The following is a 22,139-nucleotide window of genomic DNA, read 5'->3' as shown; positions in this document are numbered from 1 at the left end:
ATATCCTCTTTAGTATGTGAAAATGAGAAAATATCAGGTAGGATTTGTCTTAGTCAAGTTTACTATTGCTGTGATGAAACACCATGACAAAAATGAATGTTGGGGAGGAGAAATTATTCAGCTTATGATACCATATCACAGTTCATCATCAAAAGGAATCAGAACAGGAATTCAAGAAGGGCAAGAGCCTGCAGGCAAGAGCTAATGCAGAGGCCATGGAGAAGTCCTGTTGACTGACTCAGTTCTCATGACCAGCACGCTTTCTTATAAAACCCAAGACCTCAAGCACAGACATAGCACCATACACAGTGGACAAAGCATTCCTACATCAATCATTAATTTTAAAAAAATGTCCTATGTGATTACCCAAAGCACAATATTATAGAGACATTTTTTCAATTGAGTCTCATTCTCTCTAATGACCCTAACTTGTGTCATGTAGACAACACTACATAATACAGCTATGTTATATTATTTACCGTTAAAGCCTAGGTAAAATATTAAGGCATAAGTAAATGTTAAGACCTAGGTAACTATTACCTGGCTCTATACTGCCATTATAAGGAAACTTTCTCATATGTTTCTGTTGTTACTAAGAAACTTTCCAATGCCAAGTTGATTACATATTCTGCTATGTTTTGTGTCCTTGGAAACTAATCACAATAGAAGTCACGAGTGATGCTTTGCATAGTTACCCACAATAAGCTTAGACCCGAACCAACCACTCAGTACTTCATGCACAGGTGTATGAGCTTTTAGTATAAGCTGCCCCTTGGATGGACCTCAAAATGAGATAGACACCTGTACCTATATAAGAAACTATTTTAAATAAGACTTCCATTTGAGTAGTCTTCCAGTAAAGATTTAAGTTCCCAAGACTTCCCTGGGAACTGACATCCTATTGGCAGAAAGAGACATGTAACTGGGTAACTGACTACCTAGTTGGCAAGTTATGACATGGATAGTTAGACAAGTACTACCCTGGTAGACAAGTTAGGACATGAGTATTAGACAAGGCAAGGCCCCTGCCACAGTTGAACACCTCAATCAATGAGGGTAGGAAAAATGTACAACACAGACATGTTGGGAAATTCCCGATCCCTAAATCCTGATTAGTGGAATAACTTGACACAGATGTTTGTAGATCTCAGACTTAAAAAGCCCTGTGACTAAGGTCACAGGTCAGTTCCTGAATCTGGACCCTGGCCCTGGTCAAGCAGTCCTGTATATATGCTCAATAAACTGTCCCTGTTGGACTGAGATTGGTATTTGTGAGGCAATTCTGGGACCATGATAACAGGAGGTTTAGTATTGGTTAATGGGATTAGAGAGATGAGTCAGTCAGTAAGAGTACTTGCTCCTCTTGCAGAAGACCTGGGTTCAGTTCCCACCACACACATGGAGGTTTACACCTCTCTGCAACTGCAGAGGATCCAGTGTCCTCTTCTGGCCTCTGTGGACACCGAGCATGATAATGATACACTCACCTACATGGTGGCAAACACTCATGTATATAAAATGAAAATAAATCTTTAAGGTAAAGAGTCTGAGACCTTGTAAAAACATTAAATGATCATATATAAAAAGAGTATGAATTATGTATAACATAAAATAATTAAATCAAATGTTTATCACTTCTCTTAGTCATTTTATTTACTGTGTAAGAATGGTATAAAATACATTTTGGCCATATATTCCCTTCTCCCAAGCCGCTGAAATCATCTCTCATCTCAACTTTAGGGTTTTTTTCTCCCTATTAGACACACAAACACACACACACGTACACACACACAAACACACACACACAATAAATGGACTCTGATTTGTATTTACCAATTAGAGTATGAAGCATAAACTGTACCATGGTTGTTTAATGCAGTGTCACTTCACTGAAGAACTTTGATTTTCCCTGTTGTTGCAACTATTATTTGCAAAAAATTTTTTGGCTAAGAATGAGATTTGTGTCCATATTGCCTCCGTTCATTCCGGGCATTTTATCTGACTTGAGCTTGAATAGGTCTTATACATGCTATCAGTTTCTGTGAATTCATATGTCTATGGCCATGTCCTCAAAATGTTTCTTTTTTTAAGTCATACACCACTGCCTCTTAACAATCTTCTCATCTCTTCTTAATCATAGACCACTGTGTCTTTCAGGGAGGGGTGAATTAGAGACATCATCATTAGAGATGAGCACTACAAAGTTTCTTACATTTGTTCTCTTGTCCAGCTGTGGCTCTCTCTACCAATTACTATCTACTACAAGAAAAAGCTTCTCTGATGGGTTTTGAGTGTATGAATCACCACGTGGGTACTGGAATTTAAATAGGTCCCTGGGAAAACAACCAAGTGATCCTCGAGTAGAACTACCAATAATTCATTAGCAGTAGTGTATTAATATGTTCATTTAGTGTCAAGCATACAGGCAAAGCTTGCATTGGGGTACCTTTCTATATAACTGTCACATCGTCCTGGCTTACCTCCAAGAAGCCATTTCCAATCAGAGATGATGACAGAAATGTGATGCATTACATCAGACACTTGACTAAAATGTCTCTAATCATCAGCTTTAGAGTGTCAAGCTGCAGGTGGTTCTGCACCTACTTCAGATGGTTCTTATTTTTCTTCATTTAGAATCTCCTTCAAGTAAAACAACTTATAGGGATATAAGGAAGCAATTTATTGGAGATTATGTATTTATTTTAATCAACGTGGAGAATTGCCTCAATGACTAGAATCCATCATCTGGATTCAGCTATATTCTGTGTGTTCTTATTTTAGGTGGAAGACCAAAATCTTTTGCAGTTCATTAACTGTGGTACAATTTCCTCTCTTTTTAATTAAGTTTGAATTCAAATAGCTTATTTTTTCACAGTGTTATTCTTCACTCTGGCTCCAGACATAGTAGCTAACATTTCTATCTTATGGTGGCATACAACTTGACATAGCTTTTTTTCCTTTCTCAAAATCTTTCTATATTCTACTCCCTTTTTACTTTTCAAAAACAAATTTAATCTGTTTTTATAAGTGTCTGTGTTAGAATTGGTTTTATTTTGTGCAGCACTGGGGACTGAAATCTTTGCCCTGTGAACCCTAGAATAGCCATCTATATCAAGCTACACTCTTTTTTTTATAGAGAGTTTTAATTGTTAAGAAATGTACTTATTTTAACGTTGTGTGCTTGTACACCACATGCATGAATTCTTATGGAATCTAAAAGAGGGTATTTGATACCTCTTATGAGAATTCTCATAAGAATGGAATTCAGATGGCTATGAGCCCCCATGTGTGTGCTAGAAGACCACCAAGTGGTCTTAAGAGCTGAGTCATTTTGACAGCCCTTCTTCATATGTTGAAATGGAGTCTTGAATCAAAGGGATGGATCAGCTATTAAAAGCACATGCTTCTCTTCCAGAGGACCCATGTTTGGTTCCTATCACCTATGTCAGGAGCCTCATAATCACCTTCACGGACACCTATACACATGTAGAATATTCTTACATAGCACACACACACACACACACACACACACACATTACACAAGAAAGAAAGCGAGAATGAGGGAATGATAGAATGAGAGAGAAAAGAGAAAGAAAGAAAGAAAGAAAGAAAGAAAGAAAGAAAGAAAGAAAGAAAGAAAGAAAGAAAGAAAGAGGAAGGACGGAAGGAAGGAAGGAAGGAAGGAAGGAAGGAAGGAAGGAAGGAAGGAAGGAAGGAAAGAAAGAAAGAAGGAAGAAAAGAAGAAAAAAGCATGGTCTTGGTAAATTAGCAAGGTTGGCTGTGGTCATATGATCCCTCTACACTAATCTCCTAAGTAGCTAAAATTGATTCTATTCTGTTTATTTGTGGTATCAGTGTGTCTTTTCTTCCCATTTTCTCATTTTGACTTATATAGATTGCACATATTTAGTAACATGACATCCTAGTATTTTTTATAAAACTGTTGAAGAAAAATTACATTTGTTTTATACATTAAAATTATGTTATTTGATTATTTATTTACCTCTTTATGATTGTAATAGAAGTAAAAGTTCATTGTTAACAACTGTGAAAGTATAACAATAAAATGGAAAACGTCCTCTAGTTTCAGAAGAAATATGTCTTTGTGTTTTCTATTAAGGCCTAGGAAACTTTTTAAGGCTTAGATGGAGTATTGAAACCTAGATAAAATAATAAGGCCGAGGTGGAGTATTAAGGCCTAGGTACAATGTTAAGACTTAGGTAACAGTTATTTGGCTAGCCTGCCACTATCAGGAAACTTCTTATGTTTCTGTTGTTACTAGGAAGTTTTCTAATGTCAAGGTTGATTACATATTCTGTTATTTTCTGTGCCCTTGGAAACCAATCACCTTAATAGTCAAAAGAACTGTTTTGTATAATTACTCACAATAAGGTTGGTTCCGAACCAGTCATCCAACAGCACTTCCTGCACCTGTGTATAAGCTTTTATGGCATGGATGCCCCTGAGATAGACCCTAATATAGGGGAAAAGTTAGGACATGAATATTAGACAAGGCAAGTCCCCTGCCACAGTTGAGTACTCCAACCAATGGGAGAAAGAAACATGTATAACAATGTTTCTAAGAAACATTGTAGAAATATGTTCCTAAGGAAATCCCCTATTCCCAAATTCTGATTGATGAAATAACTTTTGCACAGATATTTGTGGACTTGGGGTTTAAAATCCTGGTAGGATCTTAATTTGGGCTCATGGTTCAAGTCCTGAAACTGGACCGAGGCCTAGTCAACCAGTCTCGAGAATATGCTCAATAAACTATCCCTGTCTGATTAAGACCAGTGTTTGTGTAGTTTCTGAAGCAATTCCTAGACCTCATCTTTATCATTGCAAAACTTATACATGAGTGTGCTTGTGTGTGTTTGTGTGTGTGTGTGTGTGTGTGTGTTTGTGTGTGTGTAAAAAGGCCTTAAACATTTCATCTGCTTGGTGTTAGCCCATTTACGCTAAAATATCAAGTGCAGAGGTCTTTTCATATGTTACATTGCATTTTATGTCAATGTATTTCCAGATAGAACAAACGTAATATTTCATATTTAATGATAACATATAGATATGTAAATGTATGCTCCAATTCATAATCAATTTTTATTGTCCATGATTACAATATTACCATTATGAGCAAAGTTATCATTAGCATCCTTAATTTTTCATATGAGTTCAATAAATATGTATGTACACATCTATACTTCAAAAGTTCCTGATGTAAGTAACTGGTTAAATTTAGATAACTGATGCCAATGTGTTTGAAACTAGATGAGTCATACTATAACATCAGCATTTTGGTTTTTTACATCAAGTTTTAATTTGTATTTTATAGTATTTATGAAAGAATGGCACTGATCGCATCATTTGCAGATTTAAGTGCAAATGAAAACCGTAGTGTGCTTGGTTCAAAAATCATCAAACTCTGGTCAAACATGGCGCCTTCATTGACGCAGAGTCCTGAGTGATTCCGTTGGATACATACTCATGAAACTGATTACAAATTTAGCATGTTTAATGCCTCTTAGCCATTTGTGTTTAGTTTTTATGTCTTTAAGGAGTTTTGAAACTTAAAATCCATTGTTAGCTGCATTTTCTTTTTTTAAACTCAATATGAAATTTAAGTAACATGATTTATTTTGTAATCTATGATTTCCTCAGTGAACTGAAATACCACATTTTTCATGTGCCCATGAGAGCTTAGAAATCGATATTGTGTTCCCTATTCTATGACATTAATCTACTTGATTGGTTAGTCCTCCAAAACCAGACTATTTGTTTGTTGAGGCATGGTATCTCTATCTAATACTGGGCGTCCTAAAGCCTGGCCTAGAAATCAGAAATCCACCTGCCATTCAAGTGCTAGTATTAAAGGCACATATTACCATGCCTGCTCTCAAACCAGACTTCAAAAGTTTGCATCGTTATTCCTTTTTATAACATTTGGAATAGTGTGTGTGTGTGCGTGTGTGTGTGTGTGTGTGTGTGTGTGTGTGATGTGTGAAGAGGACAATATAATATTTAGGAAGTGGTTCTCCCTTTCTACAATTTAGTCTCTAAGAATCCAACTCAGGTTGCTTGGCTTGGTGGCAAGCATCTTTACTGAGTGAAATCAAACCTTCAACCAGTTTGCCTTCCCGGGTTTTTCTTTTTTATTGGTTATTTTATTTATTTATAATTCAAATGTTATTCCCCTTCCGGGTTTCCCCTCCGAAAACCCCCTATCTCATCCTGCTGCTTCTTTGAGGGTGCTGCCCCACCCATCCACCCACTCCTGTCCCACCGCCCTAGCATTCTCCTACACTGGGACATTGAGCCTCCATGGGACCAAAAGTTTCCACTCCTATTGATGACAGATAAGGCAATCCTCTGCTACATATGCAACCGGAGCCGTGGCTCCCTTCATGTGTACACTTTGGATGGTGGTTTAGTCCCTAGAAACTCTAGGGTGTCTGGTTGGTTGATATTGTTGTTTTTCCTATGGGATTGCAAACCTCTTAAGCTCCTTCAATCCTTTCCCTAATTCCTCCATTCGGTCCCCTTGCTCAGTCTGATGGTTGGCTATGAACACCCGCTTCTTTGTTGACTTCACATTTTAAGAAGCTAACCACATCTTGAGACGTATTTTCTCCATCCAAACCATGCCTCTTGTATGCTCTGTGCTTTGCGCTCTATTATTGCAGCTATTTTTTCTTATTCTTTTGTTATCAACTAAGCTTACATGTTCTTTTTAACTGTTTTATCAAGATGTAAAAAGGAATCATGTTGATTTTGATAAAGAGCAGAAATTGTCTCAAGAAGAAAACTAGTCTTTGGTTAAGGGTTCTCAAGCAGCTGTGCCTTTCCCAACCACACCCTCCAAAAACAGTCAGAATCCTCATCCATATGGAATGGAAGTTGAAAGTGTCAGTTTTGTTACCTGTTCAATTGGTTCCTTGAAGAGAGGAAAGGGAAATTCATTATCTCATACCATAAAAGCAACGATATTTTTATTATGAAAATCACATAATAGGGTGACCAGGAATGGTCAAAACCTATTGTTCTATTTACACTCAATCTTTATCTTACATAGTATACCAGTTGTTGGTTTGGGGAAAATCATACCATAGTTACAATTTAAGGTCCATCCTACACACTGCTTATTTGAATAAGTTTCCCTTTCATACATAAGCACTTGATTTTTCCTAAAGCTTGTAAGACTTCATAACAATAAGACGATACATAAATGTCACCATTAAGGCTGACTCCATATTACTCTGACCTCTTCTTCTAAACTTTTTATTTTACAGAAATATGAAGCATTTTCGTGTTTTTCAGAACACAAACTATCTTTAGTTTGTGCATAATTTTGAACTATTAGACCTAAATATGTCTCTGTTTAAAGCCATAGAAATGTTATAGGTGCTTGGGGGATTTAAAAAGTAATATACCTAAAAATTCTTTGAAAATAATAAAATATAAATCACCCAAATCTAAAATAAAATACTTATATTTTAATTATACTTAAAGAAGTTTCTTTATTAGTGAATGTATTTTCAATTAATCTTTGTTAGCATGAGGAGGGTGAGGGAGGAGCTTAGGTAAAAAGTGCTTGCTGATAAGGATAAGAACTAGAGTTTGATGCTCAGAACCTGCAAAAAGCCAGATGGGATGATAGATGCTTGTAATGCCTGCACTATGAAGAGAGACACAAGATTCTCCCACAGGCATATTGGCCAGCTAGCTTAATCTATTCACCAAATTCCAACCCAATGGGAGTTCCTTCTTTAAAGCCTCATGAGGAATGTCCTACAACGTTGTCCTCTGTTTTCTGCATGCGTGTAATACATGTGCAAGTGCACCTAAACAGACAACCCTCAACACACACAACATATACAAATACACACAAAAGTTAGTATACAATATAATGTATTTCATTAATGTGATTTTTTACATAGATGCCATTATATTTTGTTCTACTTGTCTCCCTCACCAAGAGACTATTTTGCACCACCCATATATAATTTTCAATCTAGTTTCATTGTGTGACATGATAAAGGTAATAAAGTTCTATTTCTCAACACCTGCTGATGTCCAGTCTTAACATTTCTAACATTGTGGCAATGCCATCAAATCTAAGGCTACACCTTCACTCATGTCCTTTTCTTTAACCTCTTCCCAGAGACTCAGATCTTGTTATAGGACACCAGTACTACTTGATCAACTTTTATGTACTGAGTTTTACAAAGTTTGGGCAAGATTTAAATGCAACCTGCCCTCTCTCTCCTGAATTAACTCTGTTCACTGATTTTGAGGAGACACTACTGCCTCAGAGAAGCATAGAAAATTTCATTCAATGAGGCTTTCATTGAAGGAGTTCAAAGTAACTACTACTACCTGCTCTTTTGGTCCAATCATTGTAATATTGTTAACATACTTGACACCTTGTGGAAGAGTCAAGTAAACCGTGCCCTTTATAATGGTTTTGGATTGGTATTCTCCCTGGCAAAGGCAATTCAAATGGCTTCCACTTGACTGTTCCTAGAATAACGACCCTTGTTAGGCTTGCCATTGAACCAATGTGGGAATTCACTAATAACTAAGCACATCTATTCAAAGGCTAGAGGAATAAACATGAGTTCGGAGATCCACTGGCCCCAATGTAAGTCAGACTTTAGCAATCACCATCATCAACATCAATCACCTAAAATGTATAAGCTTGTACTGTAATTGGAATGTATGCTTTTTGTGGTTCCTCCAAGTCAGTGCCAATTTGGAACCAGTGTCCAGTACTCTTATTAATCTTATTAATTCTTCAGCCTTACTTGATAAGCATAGATTACTAATCCAAAATAACAAAAAATGGCCACAGTCCTAAATGTCAATGAAGTCTTTGTTTTCTTCTAAAATTCCACAGTTCAAGCTTCTATTGTGTCCATTTACCCCAGAATTTGTATCTTTTAAGGTCCTAAAAAATGGCCATTTAGCCCTGAGCACTTAATGGATCAGGGCTTAATGGATCTGATCAGAATTCGAAAACACTCCATAGTCATCCCCCTTCCAAACAAAAAGAAACAAAGAAAAGAAAGGAAATGCATAAAATGACACATGGGTAACAACATTCCACTTTCTGCAATCAATTATTGTTAAAGGAGTATCTTTATATTATCAATTATCCTATGTAATCCTCAAATTTATCACACATAGTTTAGATGAATAACTTCAGTATAATCAGAAAATATCTACACTTCCTTTTTTTTTTAATGATATTCTAAATGCATTTGCTTGCCTACCATTGTATCTGAGGGTCTTCCAAACAAATCTTCCATGTTATCAATAAAACTATGTAATCCTCAATTTTATGATACATATGATTTATGAAAATCTTCAGTTTTATCAGAAAATGTCTCTACTTCCTTTTTCATTTATATTCTAAATGTATTTGTATGCCTATCATTTTATCTGATTTTTTCCAAAAAAACTTTTATATTATCAATTATCCTATGTAATCCTCAATTTTATGATGCATATGTTTTATGGGGAAAAAAAGGTGTATCTCTACTGCTGTGGTAACAGACTCTGGCCCGTTAAATGGCATAGTGATGGAAAAGATTTATTTGGCTTACATATTCAAATTCCAGATCATCATTGAAAACTTAAACAGGAACTTGAAGCAAAAAAACATGGAGGAATACTTTGCTGATTAACTTACAGACCCATGCTTAGCTAGATGTATTATTATTATTATTTTTAAATCTTTTTTTTATAGTCCAGTTTTTATCTCTCTCTCTGGTCTGACTGTTCCCCAGCATATATGTCCTCTCCTTTCTTCAAGAAAGTGTCTCCACCTCCCCACCTCCATCCCAGGAGACCTCCCCATTCTCTAGGGCCTCAAGTCTTTCAAGAGTTAGGTTGATATTCTCTCAACTGAGGCCAAACTAGGCTAACCTCTGCTATTTATGTGTCAGGGGCCTCATATCAGCTGGTGTATGCTGCCTGGTTGGTGGCTCAGTGTCAGAGATCTCAGGCATCCAGGTTTAGTTGATACTGCTTGTCTTCCTATGGGCTCACCCTCCTCTTAGCTTCTTCCAGTTTTTCCATAATTCAACTTCAGGGGTCCCAGACTTCTGTCCATTGGTTGGGTTTAATTATCTGCAACTGACTCTTTGAGCTGCTTGTTGGGCCTCTTGGAGGGCAGCCATGCTAGGCTCCTGTCTGTAATAGTGTCAGGCCAGGGAGCCTTGCTTCCCATTGAGCTGGATCCCAATTTGGGCCTGTCAATAGACCTTCTTTCCTGCCAGATCTTCTTTTTTGTCCCTGCAGTTCTTTTAGTCAGGAATTATTCTGGGTCCATTTTTGACTGTGAGATCGCAGCCCCATCCCTCCCTTATGGCACGTCTTTCTGCTGGAGGTGGGCTCTACAAGTTCCCTATCCCCAATGTAGGGCATTTTATCTAAGGTCCCACCCTTTGAATCATGAGAATCTTGTACCTCCCAGGTCTCTGGAGGGTCCCCCCAACCTCCTACTCCCTGAGGTTGCATGTTTCCATTCTTTCAGCTGCTCCTCAGGGATTGCAGTCCTTTTCTCCCACCCAATACCATATCATGTTCCCCCTCCCTGTCCCCCATCCCTTTTCCCTCCCATGTCCCTTACCTGCCCCTCCCCTTGTGGTTGCTTTCTTCTCTCTCCCAAGTGGGACTGAGGCATCCTCAGTTGGGCCCTTCAGCTTGCTGACCTTTGTGAATTCTGTGGGTAGTATCTTGGGTATTCAGCACTTTGGGGGAGGGGGAAGGCTAATATCCACTTATCAGTGAGTACATACCTTATGTGTCATTTTGGGTCTGAGGTAACTCAATCAGGATGATGTTTTCTAGTTCCATCCATTTGCCTGAAAAATTCATGATGCCCTCACTCTTAATAGCTGAGTAGAATTCCACTGTGTAAATGAATCACATTTTCTATATCCATTCTTCTGTCATGGAACATCTGGATTGTTTCCAGCTTCTGACTATCACAAATAAAGCCACTATGAACATAGTGGAATATGTGCCCTTGTGGTGTGGTGTGGTGTAGGTGTACGTGTCCTACAGTAACTCTTTTAATTTAGAGACATGTATGAATATAATTAAATGAACAAAACATTGCCATATAGATAATTAATAGTAACAGTTTAACCTTTATAGGTTGGAGAGAATGGAAAGCTCCTAGACTACGGAAATGTATTCTAATCTAATAAAGTCTAACAGTAGGATCCCCAAAATTAAAAAAAAAATAACCAAAAGAAACCAATCATCATGAAATTATCTTAATTTATCATAAGGTAGGAAAGAAAGATAGGGAATTTGGATGATATGGGCAAAAAGCATTCTGAGAGGCAAATGACTACTCTCAAGATATATCCTATTTTTCTACTAAGAAAATCAAAATATTTTTATAGTGCTAATAAATCCTAAATTGCCTATGGAGACAATGTATGTTTTTACAAAAGAAATCTTATACTTACTCAGGACCAAAATAACGTATACACTTGAGTTTCTAGCACTTCTTTCTCATTCCCAGATTTAAACAACACCTCCCATAAATATACCATATAACCTCATACACAGAACAAAGTTTCTCAATATAACTTTGTTCTAAGTTACATCTTTTCTTCTATTTTTTTTAAAAAAAGGATTCTTCCTATCCATCAGAGATGTAATTTAAAAGTCACAAAACCCCATTATATATTATTTATAAATACATTTTCTTGAGACTACCTTAAAAATCTCATCTCTCCAGAACTCTGAAGGACTAAACCAAAATCCAAAGAGTACACATCGAGGGACCCATAGCTTCACCTGCATATGTAGCAGAGTTTAGACTTATCTGGCATCAATAGGAGGGGAAGCCCTTGGTCCTGTGAAGGCTCTATATCCCAGTGTAGGGGAATGCCAGGGCAGGGAGGCAGGAGTGGGTGAGTGGTTGGGGGAGCACCATCGTAGAAGCAGGGGAAGTGGGAAGATGAGAGGAGGATTGTGGAGGGGAAATCAAGAAGTGGGATAACATTTGAAATGTAAATAAATAAAATAACCAATAAAATAATCTCATATCTACTCATGGGTATTTATCATTCTTTCCTTGGGTTATGCTGTATTGGACTTTTTACTAAGGTCTGTATTTAAAATGTCTTCAAAATTCCAACTCTTTATATTGGTTCTTCCTGAAATTATTTTCTGTCATGAAGCCTTGAATCTTAATTTTGCCTGAAGGGAAATCCTAAGAGAAAAGAGAACTCTTCAGCCTCCTTTAGGGAATGAAATTTAGCTGTGCTTTTGTTGCTCAGGGTAACAATGTTTACCAACAAAAAGCAAATAAAACAACCAAATGAAAATGAAAATAGATACCAACAGAATCCCTGGTTATATGAAGGCAATCATTATTAACATGTTGAGAGATATATTTTTCTTCACCAATAGCAGCTTTTAAGGAGTTAGGAAGATGGTTTCCTGAATACCAACACTTGCTCCTTACAAAGGACCTAGGTTCAGTTCCCAGAATCCATGTAATTCCTAGTCTGTGATTCCAGTTTCCGAGGAATCTGATGTTCTCCTCTGACCTCTGAGGACCTAATATGCACACATGGCACACATATATACTTGTGGGAAAAACACTCACAAACACAAAATGAATGAATAAATTTTAAAGCTCCTTTTAAGTTTGTAATGGAACAAATATGCAGTACGATGGTCTTCTTTCTTAGATACTTTTAGGTGAACCTCGGCATACTATAGTGAATAAAGTATTTAGTGGGCTACTACTGCCGCTTTTTATTATTATTTCAAGGTATTTTTTTTCTTTTTTTTATTCGATATATTTTTTATTTACATTTCAAATGATTTACCCTTTTCTAGACCCCCCATTCCCTGAAAGTCCCATCAGCCCCCTTCCCTCCCCCTGTTTTCCCACCCAACCCTTCCTGCTTCCCTGTTCTGGTTTTGCCCACTGCCAATGGTAAAACCTTTCCCAATTTCCCCCTCTCCCCAAAGACCCTCAACCCCTCCTCCCACCCCCTGCCTCCATGTATATGCCCCTCCTCCCAACTCACACCCACCTCTTCCCCCCTTGATTTCCCTTTGTTGGGACCTCTATTGAGCCTTTACCTGCCCAAGGACCACTCCTCCCACTGATGACCAACAAGGCATTCCTCTGCCACATTTTTGGCTGGAACCATGTGTACCCCTTAGTTGATGGTTTAGTCCCTGGGAGTCCTGGGTGGGAGCTCTGGGTGATACTGTAAAAATAAAAGATTCATATCATATACGTTACTTATTCTAATTTTGCGGGCCAGAAACCTGGTCTGCTTTACTGGGTTGAAACTGGAGTGTCTCCTAGAACGCTCTGTTCAATAGCTCAAATTCCAATCTATTTCCTTCTTCTCCAGCTTCTAAAACTCAGAATATATTTTTACATCACTTTCTAAAGCAAAAGATTGATAAATATTTTATTAATTCCTTGAGAATCTCACTATGTTTTAATCTACTCACTTCAATTCCTTTTATATCTGCTTGTCATTCCACTCCTGTTTGTGTCTCCACTTAAAACACTTTTAATATTTGCTTGAGATGTTCATATATATTTTGATCATATTCACTTTCCTGCCCCAACTCTTTCCAAATTCATGACATTCCCTACCTACCCAACTTTGGACTTGGTTTTAAACCCATGCTATCAAATTTGTGCTGACCAAATACTTTTTTATGTACACATTCATTCATTAGAGCTCATTCCAATTCTACCTACAAGGGTCCACACCCTTAATTAAAATCCCCTCCCCATCCTGGCAACTATTCATTACCAATAGGCCCTCAGCTAGGGGTGTGACTTCAAAAACACTTCCCCAGCTTTTGCTGAGATATTGTCTTGTTTGTGCTTGCATTCGTTTTTTTTTTTTCCATTACAAACACTAAGTTTATTTGATCAACTTCCTCTCTTGTTTCTGAAAAAATCACTGTTCTGTGGTAATCTACCCATGCTGGTGCTTAATATCATTCTGTTTGTTCTCCAGCCATGATCCCCGAGCCTTTGGAGGAGAACATATTACAAATGTGCCATTTAGCAATGAGCACTCTGCAGTCCATTATTCTCTGCCTCTTGAACAGATGTGGGTCTCTGTGTTAACTACCTCCTATTTACATATAAACGAAGCTTCTCTGATGAGGATTAAGAGACACATTAATTCATGGCACGATAATTAGTCATTAGGATTTGGTGTTAGTTTAGTACTTTGTCCCATTAGCATAGTCACAATAGTAATTTGTCTCCTAGAATTGATGAGCTATCTGGCTACAAGTCCCTGACCTGGCCTTGATGCAAGGTATGGGCTCTGTCTTGTGGAGCAGATCTTGAATTCCATTAGAAAGTGATTGGTTACTACCACAGAAGTCATGCCACAAGTACAGCAGTGGAATTGTCAGTTTGGCCATCATCATAATTCATAGGGTCCACTAGGTATACTTAAGAGAGGCAAATTTAAGGCATAACTCAGCTGTGTGCATAGTTCTATTACTGCCTATTAAGTGCTACTTAACAAGTACAATTTATCCTCAGTGGCGTGCATAGCTCTATTACTGTGAAAGATAGTCAATAAGGATAACAGTTCCAGGTTAGTACTAGCTTGATTTGTTTTCAATGTTTTATGAGGAAAGTGTGTGCTATCTCCAGAAACAAGCTCTTGCTTGCCAAGTTCTGAGGTGTAACCAGAAGCAAGTAAAAAAAATCTATAGCACTTGGGTCTCTGTGGGATCTCACTAATCGACAACTGAAAAAGAGTTAACTATTTAATAGTTTTATTAGTGTCTTATGGTATTATTGCTGCTCTGATATAGGGCAACTCCATTACAATCTTTTTAAAAGTTTGTATGTATACATATTTAAGAAGTTTCTTCAATAGTAGTTTTTAGCATTCCCTCTAAACTCTCACTCCATTCAAATCTCCTGCCCTATTATTCCATTCCCCTCTTTTTATGACTGCGTTCTTCTGCCTTGCTTGTAAACTTCCAATCTCCTCATTAGTTAATACTAGTTTCCTGAACTACATGGTAATTATTAATATATATATATATATAATATATATTAATTATATATATATCCACAAATTATAGAAAACATGTGACTGTCTTTCTTGGTCTGAATTACTTCACTCAGATTGGTTGTTCTTAGTTCTATCCATTTATCCAATATTTTGCAATTTAATTTTTTCTTCATAGCTGAAAAAATACATAACATGAATGTACCACATTTTAATGATCAATTCACCAGTTGATCAGCATCAAGGCTGTTTCCATTTCCCACTACTGTGAAATGCACAGCAACAAACATCAATGAGCAAGTAATTTAGAGAATTTTTGCTGTGTGCCCAAGAGTTCTAGAGCTGGATCATGTGGTAAATATATTTCTAGGTTTTGAGAAACTTCCAATGTGATTTCCACAATGGCTGTGATCAGTTTCTCTTTCATCAGCAATGAAGACATAGTCCACTTTCCCCAAAGCCACATCAGCACAATCCCAGGGTCAGACCTGGCTAGGTAGGGTAGGCAGCAAGGTAAGGAATAGAAAGACAAATGTGTGAATAATCTGGGATTGAGTGACCTGGGCCCTCTGAAGAAGAAACTGCAGAACTGCTTGCTATTGGCATGCAGTTGCAGCTGCATTGCAGCCATAGTGGTGAGGAGAAAGTACAGACAACAGTATGGCCCTCCTGCCTGCACAGATCACCACAACCTTCATGTTCTCATGCTTAGGCTCTGGAGAGTCTACTTCCTGGGAGAGGCCTCTGAAAAGGCCAACTGGAGGAGCTGGCACATAGCCTACACAGTCACTCAATCCAGACCTCCACCATGACTTGGCCATCTGTGGACTGCTCAGTTTTTGCCAAATGTAACGTGAAAGCAGTTAAACTGAAAGCGAATATTGCATTGCTAATTTTTTTTCTCCTATTGCTTGTTTTTCAAGTAGTCAAATTCATACCAACTTCCCTGAAAATCACAGGAATACTTCCTGAACACCATCCAGAAATCTATGAAGCTGAAAAGCCTTCACAGCAGTTCCGAGGTTTCTTCCCAGTCTCTCCCAAAGTACCAACACATTCCTACCTATCTCAGGATTTCATTTGTCCCACGTTTTACACTTAATCCTTTAAACTTTGTTCCCTTTATCCCTTTATTAGTGCCTTCTTGCTTCCTTCTTTCTCTGCCTTTCCCTGTATTTCTTCCTTTTCCTGTATTGGTTCTTTTACTTGTATAATCATGGTACTCTCAAGAACATTCCCTTGTCTGACCAATGAGAACACCCCATAGATAGTGCCAAAGATCTCGGTTGTTGTTTGGGCACCATTTGCCACTTACATCACTCCCAGGGATTCAGCCTGACTAAAAATATGAGGGACTTATAAATGACAAACAGATGGACACATGGACAGGAAGCTTGGTTGAGAAGAGGTGTGGGAGCCTCAGCATCTAGGAAGCTTGCTTGTAGCCTATAATACTTACAACCCTGTTACAGCCAGGAATGGGTTTTGGATTGCCCTGGTGCTGTTTGCATTTTGAAGCTAATTTTTCGTCAAGAGGTGCCACCCCACCTGTGAAATTTCTCCTCATTTTAACTGGTCAAATAAACGCTATAGCCTATGGTTGGGCAGTAAAGGGAAAGGAGGGGCCAGATGTTTTAGAGAGGGGAGACGAGGAGGGGGTGGAAGGAAATGGAGAAGAGAGAGGAAGCCTGAGGAAGAGCAGGTGCAAGGAAGAAGGAACAGAACCACTTGGCCTGGAGGAGCCTCAAGTAGCAAGAAATCTAATGGCTGGGGAATAGAGTAGTGTATTGGTATATCTGCCCAATCTAGGCATGCAGCTTATAAATATTATAACTGAGTTGTGTCTTTGAATGGGCTTATTGGGGTTGCACATTTACCACAACAGGAGAGAATGCATTTTTCACATTCCTTGTCCTGTTCCCAATTCTCAAAGCAGGGTCATAGTGTTTCACTGGAGTGGTTACCTTATTTCCTCTTTAAATTATCCATTGGTTGGGGCTGGAGAGAGATAGTTTGGTGATTTATTGCTAACAATCATCTGTATCTCCAGTTCCAGTATAGCTAGTGCTTTCTTCTGGTTTCTGCAGGTACCAGCCATGCACAGACATACAGGGAGACAAGACACTCATGCACATAAAAAAGGTCTCTTTGTTAGGAGCTTACTCTAAGCATTTGAAGATTAACAATCATGTGGACAATGTTCCTTTTGAAAAGTAAACATTTATGGGCTCAGGTGATTATGAGCTGTGTATATTCGGGAGTCATTTTTCACCTTACCATAAACACTTACTAGGGGCTGGGTTTTGGAGACCCAGCCATGAATCAGTTTCTATACATTTGTTCATGGAGCTTAGCATCATAGATCCTTTTTAAAGGTACACAATACAGGTGCAAGTGAATTTTGACAATATTCTTTAACAAAGAAGTTCCAGCAAATAAATGTGCATTCTCTTTCTATTTTAATGAAAAGAATTATAAAGTACTTCATAGAAAGAATAGACCCAGAAAATAATCTTGAGGCGGCTGTGAGTCTCTGGTATAGGGACAGAGCACAAGAGAGCTCATCTATTTTGAGAAATAATGAAGCTTATTTTATTAATTTATTTTATTTATTGAAAAGGGAAGTAAAGGGAAGTAAAATGGAGCTTATTTTAATTTTCTGTCTTTATGAATTTATTGTCTTTCATAACAGAAGATACAGTAAGGCCATTTGGCTCTGAAATCCACGATTCCTTAGAAAGAAAGAAGCTCTGGTGATGTTGCCTTAAGAGGACGAAGTCTACATTTTAAGTGGTATAACATCTGCAACTTGGTTGGATGTGGCAAGACACTTTTGCAGGTTCATATACATTCCTTCAATGCGGAGAGGCTCTGCGTGGATGTTCGCATTAACTCCCTCCTCAGAGCATGTGATCTCCTGCTGACTCAGCTTTCTACTGTAGGCAGGCACCTACTCAGCAGTCATTGTCCCTGAGAAGACCGATCTCCATGGATAAATTGCCTCTGCTTAGTCATCGGTCTCGCACTCCCACCAGCACCTATTATCTAGCCAGGAGCTCCGTGTCATTCATCAATGTGGACAAAAGGGTGATGCAGCAACCTCCATCCCTCGCAATTACCCTGACCTGAAAAAATGCAGGAGTCTAGAATGTTTACTAGAGACAACTGGCCTTTATAGTTCTGAGTTACCAATAATGAATTTAATCATTAGGTCTGACTCTATTCTTAGAAAAGCCGAACACTTTGGTGAAAAAGTTATGGCAAAAAAGATAAGCATTTTTATACTCAGGCTCAGTCCTTCACTAATGCCACGTTCCCTCTCTTTTCTCCCTTCCTAAGCAGTCCTAAAGGACAAAGGTTCTGCTTTAACAGGGAGGGGGAGCGTGGGGGTTGTTGCCTTGTGCAGCACAGGTGAGGCTCTAAACCGAATCCCCACTATAAAATCTGAGAGGTTATTTCACCATTCAGCAATGGTGTTCAAAGTCCAACATCTTCTTTGATCCCATTAGCAATTGTGAGTAGATTTATTTGAGTTAAGCTAGATTCCAGGTGGCCAGAACAGTGGTCATCCTCCAGATTTCCTAGTACATTTAACAAAAGACTAGAATAGCTCCATTGTCACTCAGGAGAAAGTGTGCAACTCTACTCAGGGACTTCTTAGAGTTGTATGTGCAAAATTCTATCATATAACACTATAAACATTTATGCAGCAAAATAGAACATAAAGAGCATAGAACATAAAAAGATAATTGATGCCAAAATTGTAAATGAAACTGGGGTTGACCGACTCAAAAATATGTAGCAGGGCACACAGGGACCTAACAAAACTAGACATGGCATTAAAAAGCACACTGTGATTAAAAAAAAAAAAAGGCTTTTCCTTGGGGATTTACTGTTTTGTTTTGTTTTGTTGATACTAATTAGCAAGAATGTCCTAAGTAGTTTTTACTTTGGGAAAACTAAAGATGTAGTTAATAGGTTAGATAGAGTCATCAGTAAAATAGAATGCTGCGGAAGGCAGAATATGCAGATAGAGTTAAGTTAATAAGAGCAATGTCTAATGGTAGGCCATAAAAGAGAAGCCAAACTGTATTCTTGTGTGTAGCCCTTTTGGTTCCTAGCAATTATCACTGCCTAAAACACTAGTCTTCACCTGCACACTGCACTTCAGGTTTCAGACTTCCATTGATCTGTGAGTTTGTTTTCCAGATGAGAGAAACAATGATGTTTAAAGCTATTAAAAGTATACTTTATGGCCAGATTTGAGAAGACACAGTGGATGAGAGGCTTGTGATATTCAGGAGACAGAGTAAGACTCATTGAAATAGGGATGAGAAAATGGTGGCTGAAAATGCAAGCATTTGGTCAGGTGTAGGAAATAAGAAGACTGTTCATTGATGGTGCTCATATGAAAAGGATTGCTGGCGTTTCCGTAATGGGATGAGAGAAACCTCAAATACTTCATGGCATTTGGAATGGTCATGGAAATAAAATGACAGTAGAAAACACCAAAGACTGCTCATGGGTTACTGTGTTAGGCTAGTTCATGAAAAGACTTTATGAGGAAAGGTACAGATTGTTTCTCTTCATTCTCCACTCTTTAGAACACTGACTATCTATGACTTATTGGCAATCTCAATGACTGATCACTCTCGGTATATTACACTTAAGGCACATACAGCTATTTTCTTCAAGTAATTCACCTACTAAATGTATGACAAATTCTTATAGTCCTGTAGTTTTAAGTAACAAAATATGCGATGACAAAATCAAAATGAGAGGAAGGAAAAAAAAGAACAAATGAGCAAGAGTCAGACTAGGTCAAAATGAACACATCCTAACAGATATTATGTACATGTTTACATGAACACATGTACATAAACTTAAATGACTGTATCCTCTCAGATATTCTGGATGTATTTACATGAACACATGCACATAAACTTTCTATGAAAGAACTTTTAGTAATTTAATAGTTACTAGTTATTTGTTTATTTTAGAGACTGATATAATTAATATTTAGAAATATACCCACCTAATTATGTAGTGATTGAAATTATGTGAAACAGAAAATTAGACTTTGCAGTAACTATGATCACTGCATTTTTGAAATATGTTAAAATTTGGCATATAAGGTTACTTCATATACAGTAATAAAAACAAACTAGCAATTCAGAAAGGAAAGTAAATACATCATCTACATAAAATATGTTGAAAAGCTATATGGAATAAAAAAGACTACTGACCATATTGGCTCTAACCACCTCAACCTTCCTAGCATATCAGGGGAGGAGAGGAGTGCTCAGAATTGCAGGATAGGACTTTACTCACAATTCTAACTCCTTTTAAAACAGTATTGCACCAATCTGACAACCACAGAGTGATGCAATGTGAATCTACTTTAATTGATTGCTCTGGTAGTTAAAAAACAGATACTTTAAAAGCAAGTGGGCATACATATAAATATTTATAGAGCAAAGTCCTTCCCTTGGATTCAACATCAGGAAAATCTATTAGTCATAAATGTATAAGAACAGGAAATTATGACTATCTCAATAGATGGTAAAAATTAATTTGATCAACTAAGCAAATATTCATGATAAAAAAACTGGAAATGGGATATTTAGTATGGTAATTGCTTAGAAGCAATCAATTATATAATGAAAAACCCATACCACATCTGATAATTCACGATAAAATTTAAATGGTATTGAATTAAACTATGAATAGTGTAACAGTGCTGTCACTAGGGACATAGCACATGATACTGAAGGTTGGGTGAATGTGTTTTAAAGATGAAGAGATAATTTAAATAGAAAAATCACATTTTTAAATTAAATAATTATTTGCATAGATTGCTATGTAACAGAAAGTAAAGCAAATACACCAAAATGTTAGCACATTTTATGCATATGAAATACATAAAAAAAATCAATGCTCCTTTGGACTAATACTAATAGTAATCTGCTGGAATTTTGTTTTCAGTGCTCAGAATTAAGCTTATGCATTTTACCATCAACCTTACATATAGCATCAGACTATACAATATGTAATTTAAAGAAAGTTATGTTTAAATTTAGCAAGAAAAATGAGGAATCTATGTAATAAAAACCTTCAAAAACTTAAGTAATATGAACTAAGACTCATTAGGGAACAACCAGTCTCAAAAATAAATCTATAAACATAACGTGTTCACAGAGGATATGTCTCTAAACTGTAAAATTCTATAAATTTAATGGTAAAATTTTATCGAAGTACAATCAATATCCAAAGAGTCTTTTAATGGATGTTGGCTAGTTTATTTTAAAATTTGTAAAATTGTATAAAGACCCAGTTTTAGCTAACATAATTAAAATAACAATAAGAAACATATTACAAATTTTATGTATACATACAGTCTAGTGCATAGGTGCTCTAACTTATTGTCAATATTGTTCATTCATTTCTACATATAAGTTTTCTCATAACTAAAGCTAAGATTATTTTGGAAGCAAGAGAGATTAGTTCATGACCATTTTAAAAATGATACCGTAAGGTGGGCTCTTCAATATCATGATGACTAGAGCTACTAACAACATTCTTGTTCTCGATGTTACTGCGACACTATTAAAGTTATACCACGAACTTTCGTGTCTCTTGTAAAGGTTTGATGTCTGATGCAAAGTTACACAATTGTAATATTCTTAAATGCAACAAGCAATATCCTAAACTTTAAGGATTTTGACTATCAAGATACCACAGAAGTGAAGACAATGCACAAAATAAGTGAAGGTATTTGTAACCCATAAGATACATTTATTTCTTCACACAGAAATTAATAAAAAAATCCAAAATAAAATGAATTTAAATTGAAAACTGGCATTTTTTCCACTTAGTCTAATAACCAGAGGGATGTAAACAGGTAGATATTTTTCCAGGATGGAAAGGGAACACATAAGTTAAAGAAAATTTGATTTGATGACATTTTTGGGCAAACAGTAAAAAACAGGTTTTACAACAATGGAAAAAACTAGTTGATACAAAATACATTTGTATGTTTAGGAATTTCAAATCATAAATGTGTAGCAAACATGTTTGCTCGAAAAAATCAG

The sequence above is a fragment of the Apodemus sylvaticus genome, chromosome 3 (genome assembly GCF_947179515.1).
Source record: "Apodemus sylvaticus chromosome 3, mApoSyl1.1, whole genome shotgun sequence".
Taxonomy (NCBI): Eukaryota; Metazoa; Chordata; class Mammalia; order Rodentia; family Muridae; genus Apodemus; species Apodemus sylvaticus.
Note: the sequence above shows the minus strand (reverse complement) of the source record.